Consider the following 24,642-nt stretch of genomic DNA (forward strand, 5'->3'; position numbering starts at 1 on the left):
CAGGGCAGAAATTGAGACACAGATGTAGAGAACAAACATATGGACACCAAGGGGGAAAGCGGTGGGGGGGTGGGGGGTTGTGGTGAGCTGAATTGGGCAATTGGGATTGACATGTATACACTGATGTGTATAAAATTGATGACTAATAAGAACCTGCTGTATAAAAAAATAAGTAAAATTCAAAAATAAAATTAAAAAAAGATTACTATATAGAAATCTGTTGCTTTTCTATACACTAATAATTAACTATCAGAAAGAGAAAACAAGAAAACAATTCCATTTAAATTCACATCAAACAGAATATATACCTAGGAATAAACTTAACTAACAAGGTGAAAGACCTATACTCTGAAAACTATAAAACATTGATGAAGGAAACTGAAAGATGACATGAAATGGAAAGGATGTCCTGTGATCATAGACTGGAAGAATTAATATTGTTAAAGTGTCCTTACTACCCAAAGCAATCTACAGATTTAATGCAATTCCTATCAAAATACCCATGACATTTTTCACAGGCCTAGAACAAATAATCCTAAAATTTATATGGAACCATAAAAGATCACAAATAGGTCAAAGCAATCTTGAAGGAAAACAAACAAAGCTGGAGGTATCACTCTCTCTGACTTCAGACTGTACTGCAAACCTACAGTAATCAGAACAGTATAGTACTGGCACAAAAACAGAAACATAGATCGATGGAACATGATAGAGAGCCCAGAAATAAACCCATGCACTTACGGCCAATTTATCCATAAAAAAGGATACAAGAATACACAATGGGGGAAAGACATTCTCTTCAATATGTGGTCCTGGGAAAACTGAACAGCTACATGGAGAAAAAGACAGTTCATTCAAAAATTATACTTGGGGGCTTCCCTGGTGGTGCAGTGGTTTAGAGTCTGCCTGCCGATGCAGGGGACACGGGTTCGTGCCCCGGTCTGGGAAGATCCCACATGCTGCAGAGTGGCTAGGCCTCTGAGCCATGGCTGCTGAGTCTGTGCATCTGGAGCCTGTGCTCTGCGACGGGAGAGGCCACAACGGTGAGAGGCCCGCGTACCGCAAAAAAAAAAAAAAAAAAAAAAAAAAATTGGAAATTTCCATACCACTCTCTCACAAATTATTAGGATAACTGGACATAAAATCAATAAGGAATAGAAGAGTTGAAAAACACTATCAAAAATTGAACCTGGGGCTTCCCTGGTGGTGCAGTGGTTGAGAGTCCACCTGCCGATGCAGGGGACACGGGTTCGTGCCCCAGTCCGGGAAGATCCCACATGCCGCGGAGCGGCTGGGCCCGTGAGCCATGGCTGCTGAGCCTGTGCGTCCAGAGCCTGTGCTCCGCAATGGAAGAGGCCACAACAGTGAGAGGCCCGCGTACTGAGGAAAAAAAAGAAAAAAAAATTGAACCTGATGTTTATTCAGTTAACTCCACACGGTAGCAGCAGATTACACATTCTTTTCAAGCACACTTGGAGCATTGTCAGGATGTTACACTATAAGACTGAAATTGAAGATGACACACACAGATGGAAAAGTATAATGTGTTCATGGACTGGAATAATCAATATTGTTAAAATGATCATACCGCCCACGGCAATCTACAGATTCAATGCAATCTCTATCAAAATACCAATGGTATATTTCACAGAACTAGAATAAATAATTCTAAAATTTGTACGGAAACACAAAAGACCCCAAATAGGCAAAGCAATCTTGAGAAAGAACAGAGCTGTTGGTATAACACTCCCTGACTTCAAACTATACTACAAAGCTACAGTAATCAAAACAGTAAAGTACTGGCACAAAAACAGACACACAGATCAATGGAATAGAATAGACAGCCCAGATACAAACTCACACACTTATAGCTAATTGATCTATGACAAAGGAGGCAAAAATATACAATGGGGAAAAGACAGTCTCTGCAATAAATCGTGCTGGGAAAACTGGACAGGTACATGTAAATCAATGAAATTCGAACATTTTCTCACACCATATACAAAAATAAACTCAAAATGGATTAAAGACCTAAACTTAAGACTGGAAACCATAAAACTCCTAGAAGAAAATGTAGGCAGAATACTCTTTGACATAAATCGTAGCAATATTTTTTTAGATCTGTCTCCTAAGGCAAAAGAAACAAAAGCAAAAATAAACAAATGGGACCTAATTAAACTTAAAAGCTTTTGCACAGCAAAGGAAACTCTCGACAATACAAAAAGACAGCCTACTGAATGAGAGAAAATATTTGTAAATGATACGACTGATAAGGGGTTAACATCCAAAATATATAAACAATTTATTTAACTCAGTATCAAACAAAAAAACAACCTGATTTTAAAAATGGGCAGAAGACCTGAATAGACATTTTCCCAAAGAAGACATACAGATGGCCGACACCTGAAAATATGCTCAATATTGCTAATCACCAGAGAAATGCAAATCAAACTCACAATGAGATATCACCTCACACCCATCAGAATGGCTATCATCAAAAAGATCATAAATAAGAAATGTTGGTGAGGATGTGGGAAAAGGGAACCCTTGTACACTATTGGTAGGAATGTAAATTGGTGCAACCACTGTTGAAAGCAGTATGGAGGTTCCTCAAAAAACTAAAAATAGAACTACCATATGATCCAGCAATCCCACTGCTGGGCATATATTTGAAGAAAAGGAAAACACTAATTCGAGAAGATACATGCACCCCAATGTTCATAACACCATTATTTACAATAGCCAAGAAATGGAAGCAACCTAAGTGTCTACCAACAAATGAAGAAGATGTGACATATATACACATACACACATACACACATATACACACACACAATAGGATATTACACAGCGATAAAAAAAAACGAAAATTTGCCATTACAACAGCATAGATGGACCTGGAGGGTATTATACTTAGTGAAATAAGTCAGACAGAGAAAGACAAATTCTGTATGTTACCAGTTATATTTGGAATCTAAAAAAACAAAACTGATGAATGAATATGAACAAACCAGAAACAGACTCACAGATACAGAGAACAAACTAGTGGTTACCAGTGGGGAGAGGGAAGGGGTTTAGAGGATTAAGAGGCACAAACTACTGTATAGAAGAAAAATAAGCTACAAAGATGTAATGTACAGAACAGGGAATACAGCCAACATTTTATAAGAACTTTAAGTGGAGTATAAACTATAAATGTTCTGAATCACTATGTTGTACATCTGAAACTAATATTGTAAATCAATTATATTTCAATTTTTAAAACATGACTGAATGATGAATAAATGGGGGAGAAGGGACCAATCTTCCACACAGAATTCCAAATAATATGTGTAAATTATCCCTGCCCCCTTCTGGGAGATGGAGCTTAATTCCTTTCCCCTTGTGTGTGATCTGGACTGAGTGACCCACTTCCAAGGAATAGAGCTCAGAAAGGAAAAAATAATAACTTTACAGTGGAGAAACCTGGCAGATGCAATGTTAACCTACTGATTAAAGTTATATCACCATTAATGTCATGCTGTTAAGGCCCTAATAGGATGCATTGAAAAGGGTACTTCACTCTGAATATTCTTTCCAGAAACCTACAACCCCATTCTAATCACGAGAAAATATCAGAAAAATGGAAGGACATTCTATAAAATACTTAGCCAGTATTCTTCAAAAGTGTTAAGGTCCTAAAAATACAAATAGAATGAGAAATTGTCACAGATTGGAAAAGACTAAGGGGACACGATGATTAGGTGTTATGGGTACCCTGGGCTGGGTTCCAGAACAGAAAGAGACTATCAGTGGACAAACTGGTGAAACTGGAATAAATTATGTCATTTCATTAATAGTATTGTACTAATGACAACTTCTTAGTTTTGACAAATGTGCCACAGTTGTTAGATGTTAATATCAGGGGAAGCTGGGTGAAGGGTGTATAGGAACTGTATACTGTCTTTGCAATTTTTCTGTAAAACTAAAATTATTCCAACGCAAAAAAGAAAAAGTGTTAAAGAATGAGAAACATGTCTATGGAATGATCTGGAGAAAACTCTGAGACATAAGTGAAAAAAAATCAAGTCGTAGAATGATGGGTATTGTTTGCTATTGCTTGACTGTAAATGCTGAGACCACTTCTAGAAAGACGCCCCCCCCCCCCCAAAATTGGTAAGAGAGTTGCCTCAACGGGAGGGTAACTGGGTGGGATGGGGAGAGGAGTGGAAGGGAGACTTTTTGCTCTGGAGCTTTTGTACCTTTCAAATTTTATACCCTGTGCAAAAAAGTAAATTAAAAAGTGGGTAGGAATATTGCCTTTGGTCAAAAGGGCTCGTAAAGATCCCTTAAATTACCCAGGATTAAACAAAAATCAATTATAAAAATTTGGTTGAGTTCCCCCAGAGAAGCAGCTGGCCTGAATTTAGGAGCCACAACGTGTGGTTCTCTGCGCTCAGGCCGGTGGGAAGGGGCCACCCTGGGAAGCTGTGAGCCCGAGGCAAGCAGCGCTCGGCAGCTTTACACCCTCCTGGGCGCAAGTCACGGTTCTCAGTTCTTGCTCTGCCCCTCGTCCTGGTTCGCTTTTTTTCTTCCTTAACAGCTTTGGTTGAAGTCACTTCATTTGCCACTTTCCTCGTCAGCACTTCCCCTCCCCTGCTTTTCTTTTCTTTATAACACTGCCGTTGCATAACTCTAACGTTATATATTTGCTTGTTCTGAATATATACTGCTACATAACAAACCATCCCAAATGTGGTGAGGCAATAGCCATTTTGCGGTGCTCACGAATTCTGTGGGTCAGAATTTGGACAGGGCACAGCAAGGATGAATTGTCTCTGTGCCACGATGTCGGGGGTGACCTCGATGGCTGGGGGCTAGAATCACGTGTCTGGATTCCTGCGCTGTGCTCATTGGAAGACGATGCTCACCTGGGACTGAGTACAGTGCCACCATGTGGCCTTTCCACCTGGTTTGCGCTTCTGAGCGCATTTACAGGTGCGTCCGCAAGAGGAGTCAGAAGAGCAAGTGTTCCGAGAGACATGACCTTTTATGAGCTAGTCTGGGAGGTCACTTGTGCTGTTCTCTATTGGCTGAAGCAACCCCAGCCCTGCCCAGACTCAGGGCGGAGAGTTATCAACTCCACCTCTCCCTGAGAGGAGCGCCAGAGAACTGGGGCCATGTTCTAAGACCACCACCACACTCGTTTATTTTGTGTCTTCTTTCTACGACGGCAGGGACTCTCTTGGTTTTGTTTTCTACCATATCCCTTGTAGGCACACAAAGATATTTTGCTGATGAATGCTGTATAATGCTCATGTGGAGAAAGTGTCATTTCCCAAAGAGGAATGCCTCTCTGCCACTGTGTGTCGTCTTGCTGGGATGGCAAATCCAAGTCACCTGCCATTCTGCTATAGAAACCCATGTGGTCCCTTCACTGGTCACTTTCTCTCCCCTCTCCCAGCCAAGGGCTTGACATGTGATCTACATGTAGCTGGTCAGTATATCTGTCATGGGACCGCACATCTCGAAGGCAGTGACACAGGGCAGAAAAACCGCTAAAGCCACTCTGGCAGTAGCTCCAAGGCAGGACTGTTGAGCAGTTCCTACTATTGACTGTCCCCCCCAAAGATGCCAGATTCCTATTTGTTCCAAGACTATGTCTCCATCCTCCCTTGAATCCTGTCGCTTCTCCTACACAGGAAACGATGTTCAACATCACTAATTATTAGGCAGGTGCAAATCAAAACCCCAATTAGCGATCACCTCATGCCCGTTAGAATGGCTATTATCAAATAAGCAAGAAATAACAAGCGTTGGTGAGGATGTGGAGAAAAGGGAGCCCCTCCTGCAGTGTTGGTGGGAACGTGATTCGGTGTTACTACTATGGAAACAGCATGGAGATTCATCAAAAAATTAAGAAAAGAACTACCATGTGATCCAGCTATCACACTTGTGGGTATTTATCCAAAGAATTCTAAAGCACTAATTTGAAAAGATATATGCACCCCTATGTTCACTGCAGCACTGTTTACAATAGTTTCAGTCACGCAAGATGAAAAAAATTATTGGGATCTGTTGTATAACAATGTGCATATAGTTAACAATACTATACAATACACTTAAAAATTAAGAGGGTAAATTTATGTTATGTGTTTTTTTACCACACAAAAAAAGAGCAGGGCGGGGCAATGTTTTAAGTAGGTATGTTTAAAAAGTAAGGAGAAGGAGGAAGAAGTCAAAGAGGAGGAGGAGGGCTTCCGTGGTGGCGCAGTGGTTGAGAGTCTGCCTGCTGATGCAAGGGACACGGGTTCGTGCCCCGGTCTGGGAAGATCCCACATGCCGCGGAGCAGCTAGGCCCATGAGCCATGGCCGCTGAGCCTGCGCATCCGGAGCCTGTGCTCCACAGCGGGAGAGGCCACAACAGTGAAAGGCCCGCGTACCGCAAAAAAAAAAAAAGAGGAGGAGGAGGAGTCCTTGTCTCTGCCTATATACAGACATATGTTTAAAATTTATAAACACGGTTTCCTATCTCCTGGATGTCTCTGAACCTTTATATGCTGCTGTGCATTGGGACTCTGGGACCGGGAAATCTGTGGAAGCAACCCAAGTGTGGCATATAATACAATGAAATATCCATCATCTAAAAAGAAGGAAATTATGTCATATACTACAAAGTGGATGAACCTTGAGGGCATTTTGCTAAGGAAAATATGCCAGTCCCAAAAAGACAAATACTACATGATTCCACTTGTGTGCAGAGCTTAGAATAGTCAAAACCATAGAGGCAAAATGTAGAATGGTGGCAGAGTGACATCAGCAGCATGGCAGATTGAAACACTCCCTCTGTCTCTCCCTTTCACTCTACACCCAGTAGAACATCTACAACTCAACAAAGATACCTCTGCCCAACAAGGTTCCAGAGAATTCCACACGTCTGTACGTCTAAAGGTGGGTGGACTGGAACACATAGAGGATGTGGAACCAGGGAACCTGGAGGTGGTGTCTGCAGCCCTGGCCTTCTGGCTAGGATGGCTAAGCCTACAGCACCAGAGAATCTGGTAGCATCAGGGGAGGCGGTGCACATGACTCCAGCCTTCAGGCAGCAAGGCACCTGTGGCCACAGGTAACTAGGAAGCAGTGGCAGTGGAACCTGGAACCCATTCTTCCAGCTGCTGAGGTGCCCACAACTCTGGCCCCGACTCCCATGCCCCACAGTGGTGGAACCTACAAACCTTACAACACTGGACACAGCAGAGGTGCCCCCACTATCCTGGCTACCTCCTCACCCTCACACCCCCCCAGCAGCAGCAGAAGAGCCTGTGAATCAGGGGATCTCAGTCATGGCAAAAAGAGCTCACTATCCAAGTGCCCTAGGCAGTGATGCCAGAGTCACTGAGAGCAGCTAGGTACCTAAGACCCCAGAGGCACAAGAAGCAACAGCAAGGGCACAGGACAACACCTCTGACAGAGGCTGTGGAAAGTGCAAACTCGCAAATATGAATAGAAGCAGCTCAGGTAAGAGAAACCAAAAACTTGTGCTATAGCGCCACCTACTGAGAAACAAAAGAATGGCCTCTAAATTTTTACCGGATGATTCTTTAGAGTCAAATAAAAATGCTTTTGTTATTTCAAACGCACCAGCAGAGGGACAGCTCATCAAACACCATGAAGAACCACAGTAACACCGTGCCACAAAATGAAACTTACAATTCTCCAAAAAACCAATCTTAAACTGATGGAATATTGTGATCTAAAATTCAAAATAACTGCCAGGAATAAACTCAATAAGATACAAGAAACTCAGAAAGGCAGTGCAATGAGCTCAGAAATAACACTAATGAACAGAAGGAATACTTTACCCAGGAGAGTGAAATTCTTAAAAGAACCAAACAGAAATTTAGGAGCTGAAGAACTCAGTAAATGAGATGAAGAATGCATCAGAAAGCATTGGAAATAGAGCAGACCATATGGAAGAGAGAATTAGTGGGCTCAAAGATAGAAATCTAGAAATGATATAAGTAGAAGAGGAAAGAGAAATAAGATATTAAAAAATGAGGAAATTCTATGAGAGATATTCAATTCTTTTAGGAAGGGCAACATTAGGGTAATGGGTGTCCCAGAAGGAGAAGAGAGGGAGAAGGGATCAGAGTTTATTTAAAGAAATAATAGCTGAGAACTTCCCAAACCTAGGGAAGGAACTGGATATATAAGTTCATGAAGCTAAGAGAACACCTAATAACCTCAATGCGAAAAGGCCTTTTACAAGACACATTACATTAAAATTGTCAAAATTCAATGACAAAGAATTTTCAAGGCAACCAAGGAAAAAAGAATGGTAACCTACAAAGGAACTCCTATTAGGCTATGAGCAGATTTGTCAGCAGAAACTCTGCAGGCCTGGAGGGAATGGAATGACATTCTCAGAATACTGAAAGATGAAAACAGCCACCCAAGAATACCCTATCCAGCAAAGTTATTATTCACATGTGGAGGAGAAAGAAAGACTTTTCCAGACAAACAAAAGCTTAGAGAATTCAACAACATTAGACCTGTCTTACAAGAAACGTTAGACGAAATTCTACCAGAAACAAAAAGGCAAAACTACACAAAACATTGATTAAGGTGATAAATAGACAATCAGAAAATTGCAACTCTGTATCAGAATTGGTTTTTAAACACTATATTATAGCATAAAGGTTAAAAGGGGGAAGTAGAAAAATAACTATAGCTACTTCAGTTTGGTAACATATTCACAGAATAAAAAGGGATAATTTGAGACAAGAAAAACACAAAAGGGAAAAAGGAAAGGACAGAACCTATATAGGTAAATGAACATAAGATGTTATCAGCAGAAAAAGAACTATTTTATTTATGAGACATTTTATAAAAATCCCATGGTAGCCACAAAATATAAGTAAGAGAAGAGACACAAAGCACTAAAAAAGAAGAAACTGAGAAAACATCATAAAAAACCCACCAAACCAAAATGGCAGAGAGAAACACAATGAAAAGGCAACTGCGAAGGTGCACAGCAACCAGAAAAGATAAAATGGTAGTACTAAGTCCTTGTCTATCAATAATCGCCTGAAATGTAAATGGATTGAATTCACCAATCAAAAGACACAGAGTGGCTGGATGGATTGAAAAACAAAATGCAACTATATGCTGCCTCCAGGAGACTAACCTCAGCTCTAAAGAGAAACACAGGCTCGGGCTTCCCCAGTGGCGCAGTGATTGAGAATCTGCCTGCCAATGCAGGGAACACGGGTTCGATCCCTGGCCCGGGAAGATCCCACATGCCGTGGAGCAACTAAGCTTGTGTGCCACAACTACTGAGCCTGTGCTCTAGAGCCTGTGAGCCACAACTACTGAGCCCACATGCTGCAACTACTGAAGCCCACAGGCCTAGAGCCTGTGCTCCACAATGATGAAGCCACTGCAATAAGAAGCCCACACACTGCAACAAAGAGTAGCCCTCGCTCGCCGCAACTAGAGAAAGCCCGCGTGCAGCAACGAAGACCTAACACAGCCAAAAATAAATAAATAAATAAATAAATAAAATTTTAAAAAGAGAAACACAGGCTAAAAGCAAAGGGATGGAAGATGAAACTTCAAGGAAATGGAAGCCCAAAGAAAGTGGGTGTAGCCATACTTACATCAGACAAAATACACTTAAAGCCAAAAAAGGTAACAAGAGACAAACATAGATAATATATAATGATAAAGGGGACAATTCATCAAGAAGACATAACAGTAATTAATATATATGTATCTAACATAGGGATACCAAAACATATAAAAAAGTGCTTAATAGACCTAAAGGGAGAAATTGACAGCAACACAAAAATATTAGAGGACTTTAATACCCCATTTACATCAATGGATAGATTGCCCAGACAGAAAGTCAACAAGGAACTTTCTCAAGGATAGACTATATGTTGGGACACAAAACAAGTTTCAGTAAGTTTAAGAAGATTGAAATCATACTAAGCATCTTTTCCAATCACAATGGTATGAAACTAGAAATCAACTACAAGAAGAAAGGTGGAAAAATTATAAATATGTGGAGGCTGAACAACATGCTATAAAACAACTATTGGGTCAATGAATAAATCAAAGGGGAAATAAAAAATTACCCAAATACAAATAAAATTACAACACACCAAAATCTATGGGATGCAGCAAAAGCAGTACTCAGAGGGAAATTTATAGCAGTACAGGTCTACCTCAAGAAACAAGAAAAATCTCAAATAAATAATCTAACCTTGGGCCTTCCCTGGTGGCGCAGTGGATAAGACTCCACATTCCCAGTGGAGGGGGCCTAGGTTCAATCCCTGGTCAGGGAACTAGATCCCACATGCCTGCTGCAAATAAGAGTGTGTATGCCACAACTATGGAGCCTGCGTTCCTCAACTAAGACTGGGCACAACCAAATAAATAAATAAATATTAAAAAGAAACGATCTAAACTTATCTAAAGGACTAGAGAAATAAGAACAAATGAAATCCAAAGTCAGTAGACAGAAGGAAATAATAAAGATAAGAAAAGAAATAAATGAAATATACCCTGAGAAAACCATCATTCAAAAAGAGACATGTACCACAATGTTCACTGCAGCACTATTTACAATAGCAAGGACATGGAACCAACCTAAATGTCCATCAACAGATGAATGGATAAAGAAGATGTGGCACATATATACAATGGAATATTACTCAGCCATAAAAAGAAATGAAACTGAGTTATTTGTAGTGAGGTGGATGGACCTAGAGACTGTCATGCAGAGTGAAGTAAGTCAGAAAGAGAAAAACAAATACCGTATGCTAACGCATATATAGGGAATCTAAAAAAAAAATGGTGATGAACTGATGAACCTAGTTTCAGGGCAGGCATAAGGATGTAGACATAGAGAATGGACTTGAGGACACAGGGTGGGAACGGGAAGCTGGGGTGAAGTGAGAGTAGCATCGACATATATACACTACCAAATGTAAAATAGTTTGCTAGTGAGAAGCAGTAGCATAGCACAGGGAGATCAGCTCAGTGCTTTGTGATGACCTAGGGGGGTGGGATAGGGAGGATGAGAGGGAGGCTCAAGAGGGAGGGGATATGGGGACATATGTATGCATATGGCTGATTCACTCTGGTGTACAACAGAAACTAACACAGTATTGTGAAGCAATTATACTCCAATAAAGATCTATTAAAAAAAGAGGAATGAAATAGAAGCTAAAAAGACAATAGAAAAGATCAATGAAACTAAGAGCTATTTTTAAAAAAAAGATAAACAAAATTAACAAACTTTTAGCTAGCCTCACTAAACAAAAGAGAGAATTCTGTAATAAATAAAATCAGAAACAAAAGAGGAGAAATAACAATGAATAGCACAGAAATATAAAGGATTATAATATTATGAACAGTTATAAGCCAAAGAAATTGTACAACCTAGAAGAAATGGACAAATTCTTAGAATAATACAATTTCCCGAGACTGACTCATGAATAAATAGAAAATCTGAATAGACTAATCACTAGTACAAAGATTGAAACAGTAAACAAAAATCTCCCCCAAAACAAAAGTCCAGGACAAGATAGCTTCACAGGTGAATTCCAAGAAGATTTAATACCTACCTTTCTCAAACTCTTCCAAAAAACTGAAGAGAAGGGAACACTTCCTAACTTATTTTATGAAGCCAAAACCGGACAAGGACAACACACAAAAAAGAAAATTACAGGCCAGTATCTCTGATAGACACAGATACAAAAATCCTCAACAAAATATTAGCAAACCAAATACAACAATACATTAAAAGGATCACACACCATAATCAAGTGGTATTTACCCCAGAGATGCAAGGATAGTTCAACACCTGCAAATCAATCAACATGATACAGCACATTAACAAAATGAAGGATAAAAACCACATGATAATCTCATATGCATCTCAGATGCAGACAAAGCATCTGACAAGATTCAATGCCAAGTTATGATTAAAAACTCTCAATAAAGTGAGTATAGAAGGAATGTATGTCAATGTAATAAAGGCCATATGTGATAAACCCACAGCTAACTCAATGGTGAAAAACTGAAAGCTATTCCTCTAAAATCAGGAAGAAGAATAATATGCTCACTCTTGCCACTCTTACTCAACTTAGTATTGGAAGTACTACCCACAGCAATTAGTATTAAAAAAAAAGACATCCAAATTGGAAAAGAAGTAGTAAAACCATCACTGTTTGAGGATGACATGATTTTATATATAGAAAGCCCTAAAGACTCCACCAAAAATCTATTAGAAATAATAAATACAGTAAAATCAACATATAAAAATCTACTGCACTTCTATACATTACCAATGAGCTAAAAGAAAGAGAAATTAAGAAAACAATCCCATTTACAATTGCAAAAAAGGAGATGAAAGACCTGTACACTGAAAAGTATAAGACATTATTAAAAGAAATTAAAGACACAAATAAATGGAAAGATATTTGTGCTCTTGGATTAGAAGAATTAACATTGTCTTAGGTGATAAGAACATTTATATAATCTACACATTCAGTGCATTCCCTATCAATATCCCAAGGACATTTTTCACAGAAGTAGAACAAAAAAATTCTAAAATGTATGTGGAACAACAAAAAACCCTGAATAGCCAAAGCAATCCTGAAAAAAAAGAACAAAGCTGGAAGAATCACACTCCCTGATTTCAAACTGTATTACAAACACACAGGAATCAAAACAGCATGGTATTGGCAGAAAAACAGATACATAGATCAATAGAATACAGTTGAGAACCCAGAAATAAACCCATGCACATTTAGACACTAATATTTGACAAAGGAGCAAAGAACATACAATGGAGAAAGGATAGTCCCTTCAATAAATGGTGTGGGGAAACCTGGACAGTCACGTGCAAAAAATAAGACTAAACCACTATCTCACACCATACACAAAAATCAACTCAAAATGGATTAAAGACTTGAATGTAAGACCTGAAACCATAAAACACCCAGAAGAAAACATAGGCAATACGCTGTGACATAGGTCTTAGCAATATCTTTTTTAGATATGTCTCCTCAGGCAAGGGAATCAAGAGCAAAAATAAACAATCAGGACTACATGAAATTAAAAAGCTCTGCACAGCAAAGGAAACCATCAACAAAATGGAAGACAACCTACGGAATGAGAGAAGATATTTGCAAATGATATATCCAATGAGGGGTTAATATCCAAAATATATAAAGAACTCATACAACTGAACAATAACAAAAAACAAACAACTTGATTAAAAAATGGGCAGGGGAGCTGATAGACATTTTCCCAGCGAAGACATACATATGGCCAACAGGCACATGAAACGATGTTCAACATCACTATTAGGGAAATGCAAATCAAAACCCCACTGAGATACCACCTCATGCCTGTTAGAATGGCTATTATTAAAAAGTCAGGAAATAAGTATTGGTGAAGATGTGGAGAAAAGGGAATCCTTGTGCAGTGTTGGTGGGGATGTAAATTGGTGCAGCCAGTATGGAAAACAGTATGGAGATTCCTCAAAAAATTCAGAATAGAACCACCATATGATCCAGCTGTCCCACTTCTGGGTATTAGCCAAAGAATATGTGAACACTAACTTGAAAAGATACATGCACTTCTATACTCATGGAGGCCTTATTTACTATAGCCAAGATATGGTAACAATCTAAGTGCCTATCAACAGGTAAATAGATAAAGAAGATGTGGTATATATATGTGTACACACACACACAAACACAATGGAATACTACTCAGCCATAAAAAGATGAAATCTTTCCATTTGCAACAACATGGTGGAACTTGTTATTATACTAAGTGAAATAAGTCAGACAGAAAAAACAAATGCTACAGGATTTCACTCATATATGCAATATAAAAAAATAAACAAGATAAATGAACGAACCAAACCAAACAAACATGTAGATACAGAGAACAAAATAGTGGTTGTCAGAGGGGAAGGAACACAGGGGAGGGTGAATAGGGAAAGGGGATCAACTGTATGGTGATGGGTGGAAACTAAACACTTGGTAGTGAGAACATGGTAGGGTATACAGGAGTAGAAATGTAATGCTGTACACATGAAAGTTACATAATGTTATAAACCAGTGTTACTTCAATTTAAAAATGAATAAAAACATTCAGCAGGATAGAAAAGATCGAAGTGTATCACATGCATTCAATTCATGAAACTCCTATTTCCATTTCACTTACATGCACGTATGTGTTAGGTCATTATGTAAAATGTGCTTCTTATTGGGGTTGTGGTTTAAAAGGTTTGAAGGCACTTGCTCTGGGAGCTGCTCAAGGAGACGGCTCTGAGATAACTTAGGAAACAGAGGACAGTCCTAGGAGACCAGCCTGGCCTGCGTCTGTTTGGTTCTGTCCAGTACTCTGATTTCTGGCCCTCCGAGCAAGCCTACCTCCTGGATGAAGGATGCACCCTCAGGCCCGTTGCCTATCAGCAGAAGTCCCCCACAGGCACTAGTATTGCATGCAGCTTTTCTTCCTTTACTGAATGGCAACTAGCCTTCATGAGCCTGGCTTTCTCACCCAGGTGGAGCTGCTGCCTCAGAGTAAATACCTTCAGGACCACCATGTGTTGGGTGGGTCTCCTGTGCTTTGTGAAACTTAGGGACAGAGGCCCAAGGGGTCATTCCTGATGGCCAGGAAGGGGTCCAGTGCTGCAGCTAAACATCCTCCTCACCTTCCCCTCAGCCTTAATTCTACCTGTTCTTGTTTCTTAACTACCATCTCCTCCTAAAAGTCTTCATTTTCTCTCCTTATTTTCTGCACCCTATTTTTGGCTTAGATTCTGTCCAGTTTCATACTTTTAAATATATCACAGGATGCCCTCTCTTTGCTAGGCATTGTTTTTTTTGTGGTATAAACCTTGTCTTTTCTCAGGCATCAGACTCTTGTGAGAAAGGCCTGCATGCCTTCTAAAAATTCTTCACCATGCTAAGCACTTAGTAGATGCCTAGTAAATACTCATTGAACTGAATCAAAATATAGGCTCAGATTTGTCAAATAAATAAGGATCACACCTATTTAGATTATGAGCATGAGTGCTGGTGCAGCCACTATAGAAAACAGTATGGAGGTTCCTCAAAAAACTAAAAATAGTTGCCATATGATCCAGCAATCCCACTCCTGGGCATATATCTGGAGAAAACTATAATTCAAAAAGATACATGCACCACTATGTTCATAGCAGCACTATTCACAATAGCCGAGACATGGAAACAACCTAAATGTCCATCAACAGATGAATGAAAGAATATGTGGTACATATACAATGGAATACTACTGAGCCATAAAAAAGAATGAAATAATACCATTCGCAGCAACATGGATGGAACAGAGATTATCATACCAAGTGAAGTTAGAAAGACAAATATATATCACTTATATGTGGAATCTAAAATATGACACAAATGAACTTATCTACAAACAAACAGACTCACAAACAGAACAGACTTGTGGTTGCCAAGGTTGGGGGGGAGGGGGAGTGGGGGAGGGTTGGATTGGGAATTTGGGATTAGCAGGTGTGAACTATTATACACAGAATGGATAAACAACAAGGTCCTACTGTAGAGCACAGGGAACTATATTCAATGTCCTGGGATAAACCATAACGGAAAAGAATGTATATATATGAATAACTGAGTCACTTTGCTGTACAGCAGAAATTAACACAACATTGTAAATCGACTGTACTTTAATAAATTTTTTAAAACAGAGGATGAGTGCTTATTTCTCAAATTTGGGCTGAATAAAATCATGATAATGAGTAAGAATCATAATAATCACCATTCATTGATTGCTTACTATGTGCCAGGACTGTGCACGTGCTTTATATGTATCATTTAATTGTGATCCTCACAACAGCCCTAGTGTGTTACAAATTATGACCATCGTTGCCATTTTGTCAGTGAGGAAACCGAAGCTTACAGAGGCTGGGAGACTTGTCCTGCATCACATCGCTGGTAGGCGGGGTGAGCAAAGACTCCAATCCAGGCTGCGAGCCCCAAAGCTGGGGGCTCCATCATCATTTAGTGACAAGTAAAGCAAGGCAAAGAACTCAGCTGTTATAGTCATCACAATCACGATCCAATAATTTATGGACCACAAATCAGACATCACCATTTGATCCTGCACAGTTGCTTCCTGAAGGAATTACTTACCCTCAAGCTTACTTGAATTCCTCATTTGCAGAGTGGGGATGACACTATAAACTACCTCCAAAGGGTTGCCATGGTTAAATGAGATGGTGTGCGAAGTTCTCAGGCCTGTGCCCGGCACGCAGTGGATGCTGAGAAAATAGTACCTGGTACCTGCTGTCTGGTTATTATGGGATGGCTCATCCAGCCCTGGGCCTGATTCCATGATATGCAAGTGGCCTTGATAATGACAATCACATCAAGGTAAAAATGACTACAAAACAAGCCTTCAGGGCTTCCCTGGTGGCGCAGTGGTTGAGAGTCCGCCTGCCGATGCGGGGGACGCGGGTTTGTGCCCCGGTCCGCGAAGATCCCACGTGCCGCGGAGCGGCTGGGCCCGTGAGCCATGGCCGCTGAGCCTGCGCGTCCGGAGCCCGTGCTCCTCAAGGGGAGAGGCCACAACAGTGAGAGGCCCGCATAACGCAAAAAAAAAAAAAGATGGAGTTCTCATCTTCGGACAAAAGTCTCTACTAAAGGCCTTTTTTTTTTGTTTTGCGGTAGGCGGGCCTCTCGCTGTTGTGGCCTCTCCCGTTGCGGAGCACGGGCTCCGGACGCGCAGGCTCAGCGGCCATGGCTCACGGGCCCAGCCGCTCCGCGGCACGTGGGATCTTCCCGGACCAGGGCACAAACCCGCGTCCCCCGCATCGGCAGGCGGACTCTCAACCACTGCGCCACCAGGGAAGCCCTATGGGGAACTTTTGATCTCCCCAGACTTGCTTCTCTTAGAACCAAATTAGAAGACCGAGGCTCTAAAATACAACAAACTGAACCGGACGCCTGTTTCAAACGCCTGTTTCAACTGGTACCGTGAGGCTTCTAAGCATATTCGGGATACTAAAATTGCCTCTTTACAAAATACCTTTTCTAAATTAATCAATGTGAACAAACAACTGAAGACAAAAAAACCTTTGAAGCTTCCTTTTCCCCTTCCCCGTCCTCTTTATCTCCAGCCCCACCTCCTTCATACCCTCTTTTTCCTCATTCGAATTCTCTCACTGAACTTTGCTTTTTCTCCAAACCTCTCCCTACTTCTTCCTCATCTGAACCCATTAGAACCTGTCGCATTAAAATCAGACCCTCTGAAGATTCTAATGCTAAGCCCCTAATTTTCAATGCCCCCATCCCCTGGACTAAAGCTGAACTACAAGCCACAAAGATTTTCCTAAAGTAGAACTAAGGATCCCCCATATATTTGCCGAGGAATTTAATGTACCTGTTCAGACTTACCGACCAGGTTTCTCAGACTTAGACCATGGAGCTCACATGCTTGCTGGTGAAAGCCAAGCCCAAGACTGGATGAAAACGGCGCACTGGGATAGTCCTGAGAAATCTGTAGAACAGCAAATGAAAGCTTAACCCTCTGCCTTGATATAGGATCAGGCTCGGGCAAACTTAAATGATTTCACCTGGCTTTCCCAAAACCTACTGATTGAAATAAGATTCAGCCTTGCACCCAGACACACAATGAGCCTGTGCATGATTATTACAGCCAGTTCCCAATTATTTTTAAGGAAAATTCTGGCCTTTCTATGGATGTTGATTGCACTTGGGTAGCCTTCAACTCAGTTTATTAATGGGCTGAACTGGGATATTTCCCTTCTAGTTAAAAGGACCAGGATGGAATGGGAAACCATGTTCCCTCCTAATCCCCAGTGACGGGGCTCTGGGCTTTCCCCAGTCCTTCCTCTTAACCAGCTTGGAGTGGGATGAATCTCTCTCTGTCCTTATCGATACCAGAGCTAGTCTCTCAGTGCTCAATCCCACTATTACTCACATCCCTTGCCTGGGAGTACTAAAACGGTTCAAATAGTGGGGGTCTCTAATAAATTTAACATGTTCCTATCTCTAAACCTGTTCCCTTTTGTTTAGTTCCTCTAAGAGATACACTTTTCCCCTTTGTTCCTCCACCCCTACTCATTTATTAGGTGGAGATTTCTTAAAGAAATATTGTCTGGAATTTCTTCCTCCCCAAAAGGGGAGCTAATTCTAGAATTTGACAGTAGTGTTACCAAGCAAGGGCTTGCTGCCAGACATGCATAGAAGTCAATTCCATGGTACCGGCTTTTGAAAAAGAAAGAGTTTTATTGTGAGGTTGACCGGCAAGCAGATAGAAGGCAGGGCTCAAATCTGTCTCCTTGATCCTGGGTTAGGGGGTTAGGGGAATTTCAGACTTGGCAGAAGTTGATTGGATAGCCTCAAATCAGTACATATATGATAATCAAGGTACTTAGGCTGCTGGAAGCCAGATTTTCCTTATTTTAGGACCTCTCCCTTCTTAAAGCCCTCTGGTGGCAACATTTCTAGTCTTTGAGTTCCATAGACTGAAGATATTTGGTTCTGGGCTCATCCTGGAGACATGGGTTCCCATCTTGCACATGCACAGTGCTGTCTCTATAAAACAACTTCAGGTCTGATTAATCACCAACCTGTTTTAAGAAAGCAAAACCAGTTTAAGCCAGTCAACGTTTTATGTGCTATTTCAGTAGCAATCAAAATAGCCTGCAAGGTGAATCCAATGAACCTTTGGATGATATAAAGTTACCTGGATCCTCTAGTTTATTTCAATAGGTAAACAACTTGCTTCTCTGCTTCCCTTCTCAGGCCTCTTTGCAGGACAGCATTTACCTGTTAAAATTTTTAGCCTTTAAGGGACACAAAGTCTCCAAGGGAAAATTGCAGTTTGTTCAAACTCAGATTTCGTAGTTGGGGCACCTGATCTCAAAACAAGGGCTACATTTAGATCCAAATAGGTTTCATGGCGTTCTGAGCATCCCCAAACTCAAAACTAAGCTTGGGCTAGCTGGCTACTCTTGAAATTGGAAAAGCTTGATAAATCCCCCTGCCCTTGGCCTGTGAAATCTTTTGCTCACAGCTCTTTCTCGCTGTAATAATCTTAACACTGCCACTCTTCTTCCCTCCTCTGTGGACAATATTCCTCATGACTGATTCTGACAGATTACCTCCTGACCCCCATGATGACTTATAGGAAACTCCTTTTGGATAACACCGACTTTTTGTGGGTTTACCAATGGTTCTTATTTAAAAGGTGAACATGGTAAGTATTATGCTGGGTATGCTCTTGTAACTCTTTTGAAGCCATCAAAGCAGCACCTTTGGGCTACGTCAGCCCAATAGGCTGAACTGTACGCTCTTGCTTGGGCCTGCGTTTTGGCCGAGGGTAAAGCTGTAAATATCTTTACAGACAGTAGATATGCCTTTGGAGTAGCTTATGACTTTGGAATGCTATGGAAAGAGTGAGGCTTCCTAACTTCCAGTGGGGACCAAATTTAAAATGGCCCTTATGTTCAGGAATTATTAGATGCCATACTCTTGCCAGGGAATGTAAATTGGTGCAGCCACTACGGAGAACAGCTGGGGCACGTCCCTCACAGCCCCCCACGTTAATAACCATCATAAGGGCAGATGTTTCCCTTTAATAAACCAGCAGGTGGAGCCGTTCTGGCCTAAGGATTAGCAATCACTAGCTGGGGCTGGGAGCAAGTAGGGTATAGGGGAAGCAGGGGCTGGTCAAGCAGAGGATGTACGAAGAGCAAGAGGAAAGCCTGACCAAACACATGGTGAGGTTTAGTTGTTGGTTCCTTTGATAGTAGCGTTCTTTTCAGAAATATCAGGGAGGCGGTTTCCTTCAACCTCCAGGGAATCAAGCTTGGAATGCCCAGGGACCTTGATAATTGGCCAAAGTGGCTGGCATAATCTTGCTGGTAAAATGAGTGGCTCTTTTGCTCTTTTAAGATCAACACTATTAAACCACTTCACAAAAAAGCTGAAGTTAAAAATTTTTGTCTTCACAAATGAGGGTGAATGAACTTGTTAGCCTATGTCTGCTACTTCACTTACTGAATGAGTGTCCTAAAAATAAAATATTAATATCCTAAGGCAGACATTTATACTAAATTCTGGACCCTGAAATGGAATCCTGCCCCCAGACCCTTATTTAACTTCACATTCTCCATCTGTGAAGGATGTATAAAAACAGGAGTACTTTTTTTTTTCCGGTACACGGGCCTCTCACTGCTGTGGCCTCTCCCGTTGCGGAGCACAGGCTCCGGACGCGCAGGCTCAGGTGCTCCGCGGGATGTGGGATCCTCCCGGGCCAGGCCACGAACCCGTGTCCCCTGCATCGGCAGGAGGACTCTCAACCACTGCGCCACCAGGGAAGCCCCAAAACAGGAGTACTTTGTAGACAGTCAGGGAAATGAAATGATATCTGAAAAACACTCAAGACACACAATTACTATTTGCTTTGTACTAACGGAAAGTACTGAATTGCCAAAACATGCAGGGAAAATTTAGCTGTATTTGTTATTTTGTTTGGGTACAACTTGGTAAAGAAATTGCTCAGAATAGTTTCTCTGAAGAGCTTTGGGTACACTTACTATCATTTGCAAACCTTGGAAAAGGACTTAATTCTTATTGAAGGGAGCTGGAATCAGAAAAAGGAACTTCTGCAATGAATTTGTAAAATAATAAAGAAGTCAGAGAGAAGTCTGTCATTTGATACTCGTTGGTCCTTTAAAAAGGGAAATATTTCCTATAAAGGCATTTAATGCCAAGAGGGAGGGGTTGGGAGAGAGGTGGATTGGGAGTTTGGGATTAGCAGATGCAAACTTGTATATATAGAATGGATAAACAACAATGTCCTACTGGAATACCCTGGCGGTCCAGTGGTTAGGACTCCACACTCTCACTGCTGAGGGCCCAGGTTCAATCCCTGGTTGGGGAACTAAAATACCACAAGCTGCACGGCATGGCCAAGGGGGGAAAAAAAAAAGTCCTGCTATATAGCACAGGGAATTATCTATATTCAACATCCTGTGATAAACCATAATGGAAAAGAATATGAAAAAAGAATGTATCTATAACTGAATCACTTTGCTGTACAGCAGTAATTAACACAACATTGTAAATCAACTATACGTCAATAAAAAATTTAAAAAAAAAGAATGTAAGAGACCCATGAGCTCTTTGGGGGTGTTATGGTATGAAGTAAAGAGAAATGGCAAATTACCTGTCAGCCCTGCCTGCCTCTCTGCCCCACACCATGGCTTTTGAGAGAGGTGCAGGAAGTAAACATGGGGTGTTAGATGTCATGGGGCAGACAGTTGGGTAATAGGTGAGTAGCTGCATACTCTGCATTTCACAGATTTTACAAGTGTGTATTGGAAATCACGATCAGTTTATGAGGAGGAGGAAAATGGACTCTATTGAGATGCAGCAATGAAATGAATGAAATGAAATGAAATGAAAACAGGCTAAGGAAATAAAGGCTCAGAATAAAGTGAATTAATTCTCTTTAAAGAAAATCTGTGTTTTGCACTACACTTTGTTTCTGCACCATTTGCTGGCTATTCCTGAAGGAGAAGGACTAATTTTAAAAACTGAAATGTGTTCTGAAATGTTAAATATCTCCCTGCTCAGAAATCTAATTTAACACAGTAACTTACCTCAAAGAGGCTTCCCTTTTTCGAATGCTCCTACACTGTTGGTGGAAATGTAAGTTGGTGCAGACACTATGGAAAACAGTTTGGAGGTTCCTCAGAAAACTAAAAACAGAATTACCATATGATCCAGCAATCCCACACCTGGGCATATATATCCAGACAAAACTTTAATTCAAAAAGATACATGCACCCCTGTGTTCATAGCAGCACTATTCACAATAGCCAAGACATGGAAACAACCTAAATGTCCATCGACAGATGAATGGATAAAGAAGATGTGGTACATATATACAATGGAATACTACTCAGCCATAAAAAGAATGAAATAATGTCATTTGCAGCAACATGGATGGACCTAGAGATGATCGTACTAAGTAAGTCAGAAAGAGAAAGAAAATACCACATGATACCACTTATATGTGGAATCTAAAATATGACACAAATGAACCTATATATGAAACAGAACAGACTCACAGACATAGAGAACAGACTTGTGGTTGCCAAGCGGAGGTGGGGTGGGGAGGGATGGGCTGGGAGTTTGGGGTTAGTAGATGCCAACTATTATATATAGAATGGATAAACAACAAGGTCCTACTGTATAACACAGGGAACTATATTCAATGTCCTGAGATAAACCATAATGGAAAAGGATATAAAAAAGAATTTATATATATGTATAATTGAGTCACTTTGCTGTACAGCAAGAACTAACACAACATTGTAAATCAACTATACTTCAATTAAAAAAAGATACTTCACTTCTTCTAATTGCCTGGTAATAATTTTTGGCCAAAAGTAACATAGTGTGACCATGCAGAAACAGAATGATACAGGGCCTCTGTTTTAAAAAGGAAAATATGAGATCAGAAATACGGGTCTCCCTTTAAGAAGTGAATCATCTTTAAAATAAAAGGAAACTCCGAATAAGATCACTTTGACCCCAAAGTGCTTGTTAATTCAGATGCTGTCCTGTAAAATGGCTTAGTTTTCTGTTGATAAGAAAATGAAATTTACAAGCTCCACAGGACACACCTCAAAGTTCTTCAAGTCTTTCTAGCTTTTATCCTCTAGTTAGCATCACCTATGTGGATACGGTACTGTGTGGATGTCTAGGCTTCTGGGCATTTCTCTGTAGAATAGAGAGTTCTTGTCACCTATTGCTCTCAAGAGCAATTTTGGAGACACTGAGTCAGATTTTGACATCCTGTTAGGTAATGATGTCACTTAAACCTCACCCTGTGAGATAGACTGGGTATTTTCTCCATTTTAAAGGTGAAGATATTTAATTTAATTTTTTATTGAACTATAGTTAATTTACAATGTTGTGTTAATTTCTAGTGTAGAGCAAAGTGATTCAGATATATATATACATATGCTTATATATATAAATATAAATATAAATATATATATATATATATATATATGCTTTTTTTTTTTTTGGCCGAGCCACACAGCTTGTGGGATCTTAGTTCCCCAACCAGGGATTGAACCCAGGTAGTGAAAGTGCAGACCTCCAGGGAATTCCCTACATACATATATTCTTTTCCATTATGGTTTGTTACAGGATATTGACTATACTTCCCTGTGCTATACAGTAGGACCTTGTTTATCTATTTCTTATACAGCAGTATCTTCTAATGCTAAATTCCTAATATATCCCCTCACTTCCCCTTTGGTAACCATAAGTTTGTTTTCTTTCTTTTTTTAAAATATATTTATTTATTTAGGCTGCGCCAGGTCTTAGTTGTGGCATGCAGGATCTTCGTTGTGGCACGTGGGATCTTTTAGTTGCGGCATGTGAACTCTTAGTTGCAGCATGCATGCGGGATCTAGTTCCCTGATCAGGGTTCAAACCCAGGCCCCCTGCCTTGGGAGTGCAGAGTCTTACCCACTGGACCACCAGGGACGTCCCATAAGTTTGTTTTCTATACCTGTGAGTCTGTTTCTGTTTCGTAAATAAGTTCATTTGTATAATTTGTTTAGATTCCACATACGATATTTGTCTTTCTCTGACTTACTTCACTTAGTATGATCATCTCTAGGTCCATCCATATTGCTTCAAATGGCATTATTTCATTCTTTTTTATGGCTGAGTAATATTCCATTGTATATATGTACCACATCTTTTTTATCCATTCATCTGTTGATGGACATTTAGGTTGCTTCATGTCTTGGCTACTGTATATAGTGCTGCTATGAACACTGGGGTGCATGTATCTTTTCCAATTATAGTCTTCTCCAGATATAAGCAGGATCATATAGTAACTCTATTTTTAGTTTTTTAAGGAACCTCCATACTGTTCTCCATAGTGGCTGCACCAATTTACATTCCCACCAACGTAGGAGGGTTCCCTTTTCAAGGTGAGAATGTTTTAAAGGTGAGGATATTTTCTCCATTTTAAAGGTGAGAAAGCCCATGTTAGACCCTGGGCCCTGGTGCTATGTCCTGCCCCTGAGGAAAGCAATGTCTTCTTTTTATTTTTATTTATTTATTTATTTATTGCGGTACGCGGGCCTCTCACTGTTGTGGTCTCTCCCATTGCAGAGCACAGGCTCCGGACGTGCAAGCTCAGCGGCCATGGCTCACGGGCCTAGCCGCTCCGCGGCATGTGGGATCTTCCTGGACCGGGGCACGAACCCGTGTCCTCTGCATCAGCAGGCGGACTCTCAACCACTGCGCCACCAGGGAAGCCCCAGCAATGTCTTCTTGCTCAGCCAACAGCTTGTTCTGCGGCCGTGAACATACATCAGCAAACTTCTCTGAAATAATGTTAAAAACAATTTATTGCACATGTGCTCCGGGATGGGTTTAGGCTTTGCATCCATTATCAGCTCCATTTTTTTTTTTTATTAGTTTCTGCTTTATAACAAAGTGAATCAGTCATACATACACATCTGTTCCCACATCCCTTCCCTCATGCATCTCCCTCCCTCCCACCCTC

At 40.6% G+C, this 24,642-nt stretch overlaps 1 pseudogene across 1 annotated transcript in view; it reads right to left on the reverse strand.

The window, feature by feature from the left end:
* The window catches only part of LOC307063062 (chromobox protein homolog 1-like), a 46,295-nt pseudogene extending 29,891 nt beyond the window's left edge, over positions 1–16,404 (reverse strand). The window contains exon 1 of the transcript in view: positions 16,203–16,404. The product of the transcript in view is annotated as a chromobox protein homolog 1-like (transcript). The remainder of the gene's footprint in view (positions 1–16,202) is intronic.
* Between the last annotated feature and the right edge of the window lie 8,238 nt (positions 16,405–24,642).

This window comes from Hyperoodon ampullatus (genome assembly GCF_949752795.1).
Source record: "Hyperoodon ampullatus genome assembly, chromosome: 14".
Classification (NCBI taxonomy): domain Eukaryota; kingdom Metazoa; phylum Chordata; class Mammalia; order Artiodactyla; family Ziphiidae; genus Hyperoodon; species Hyperoodon ampullatus.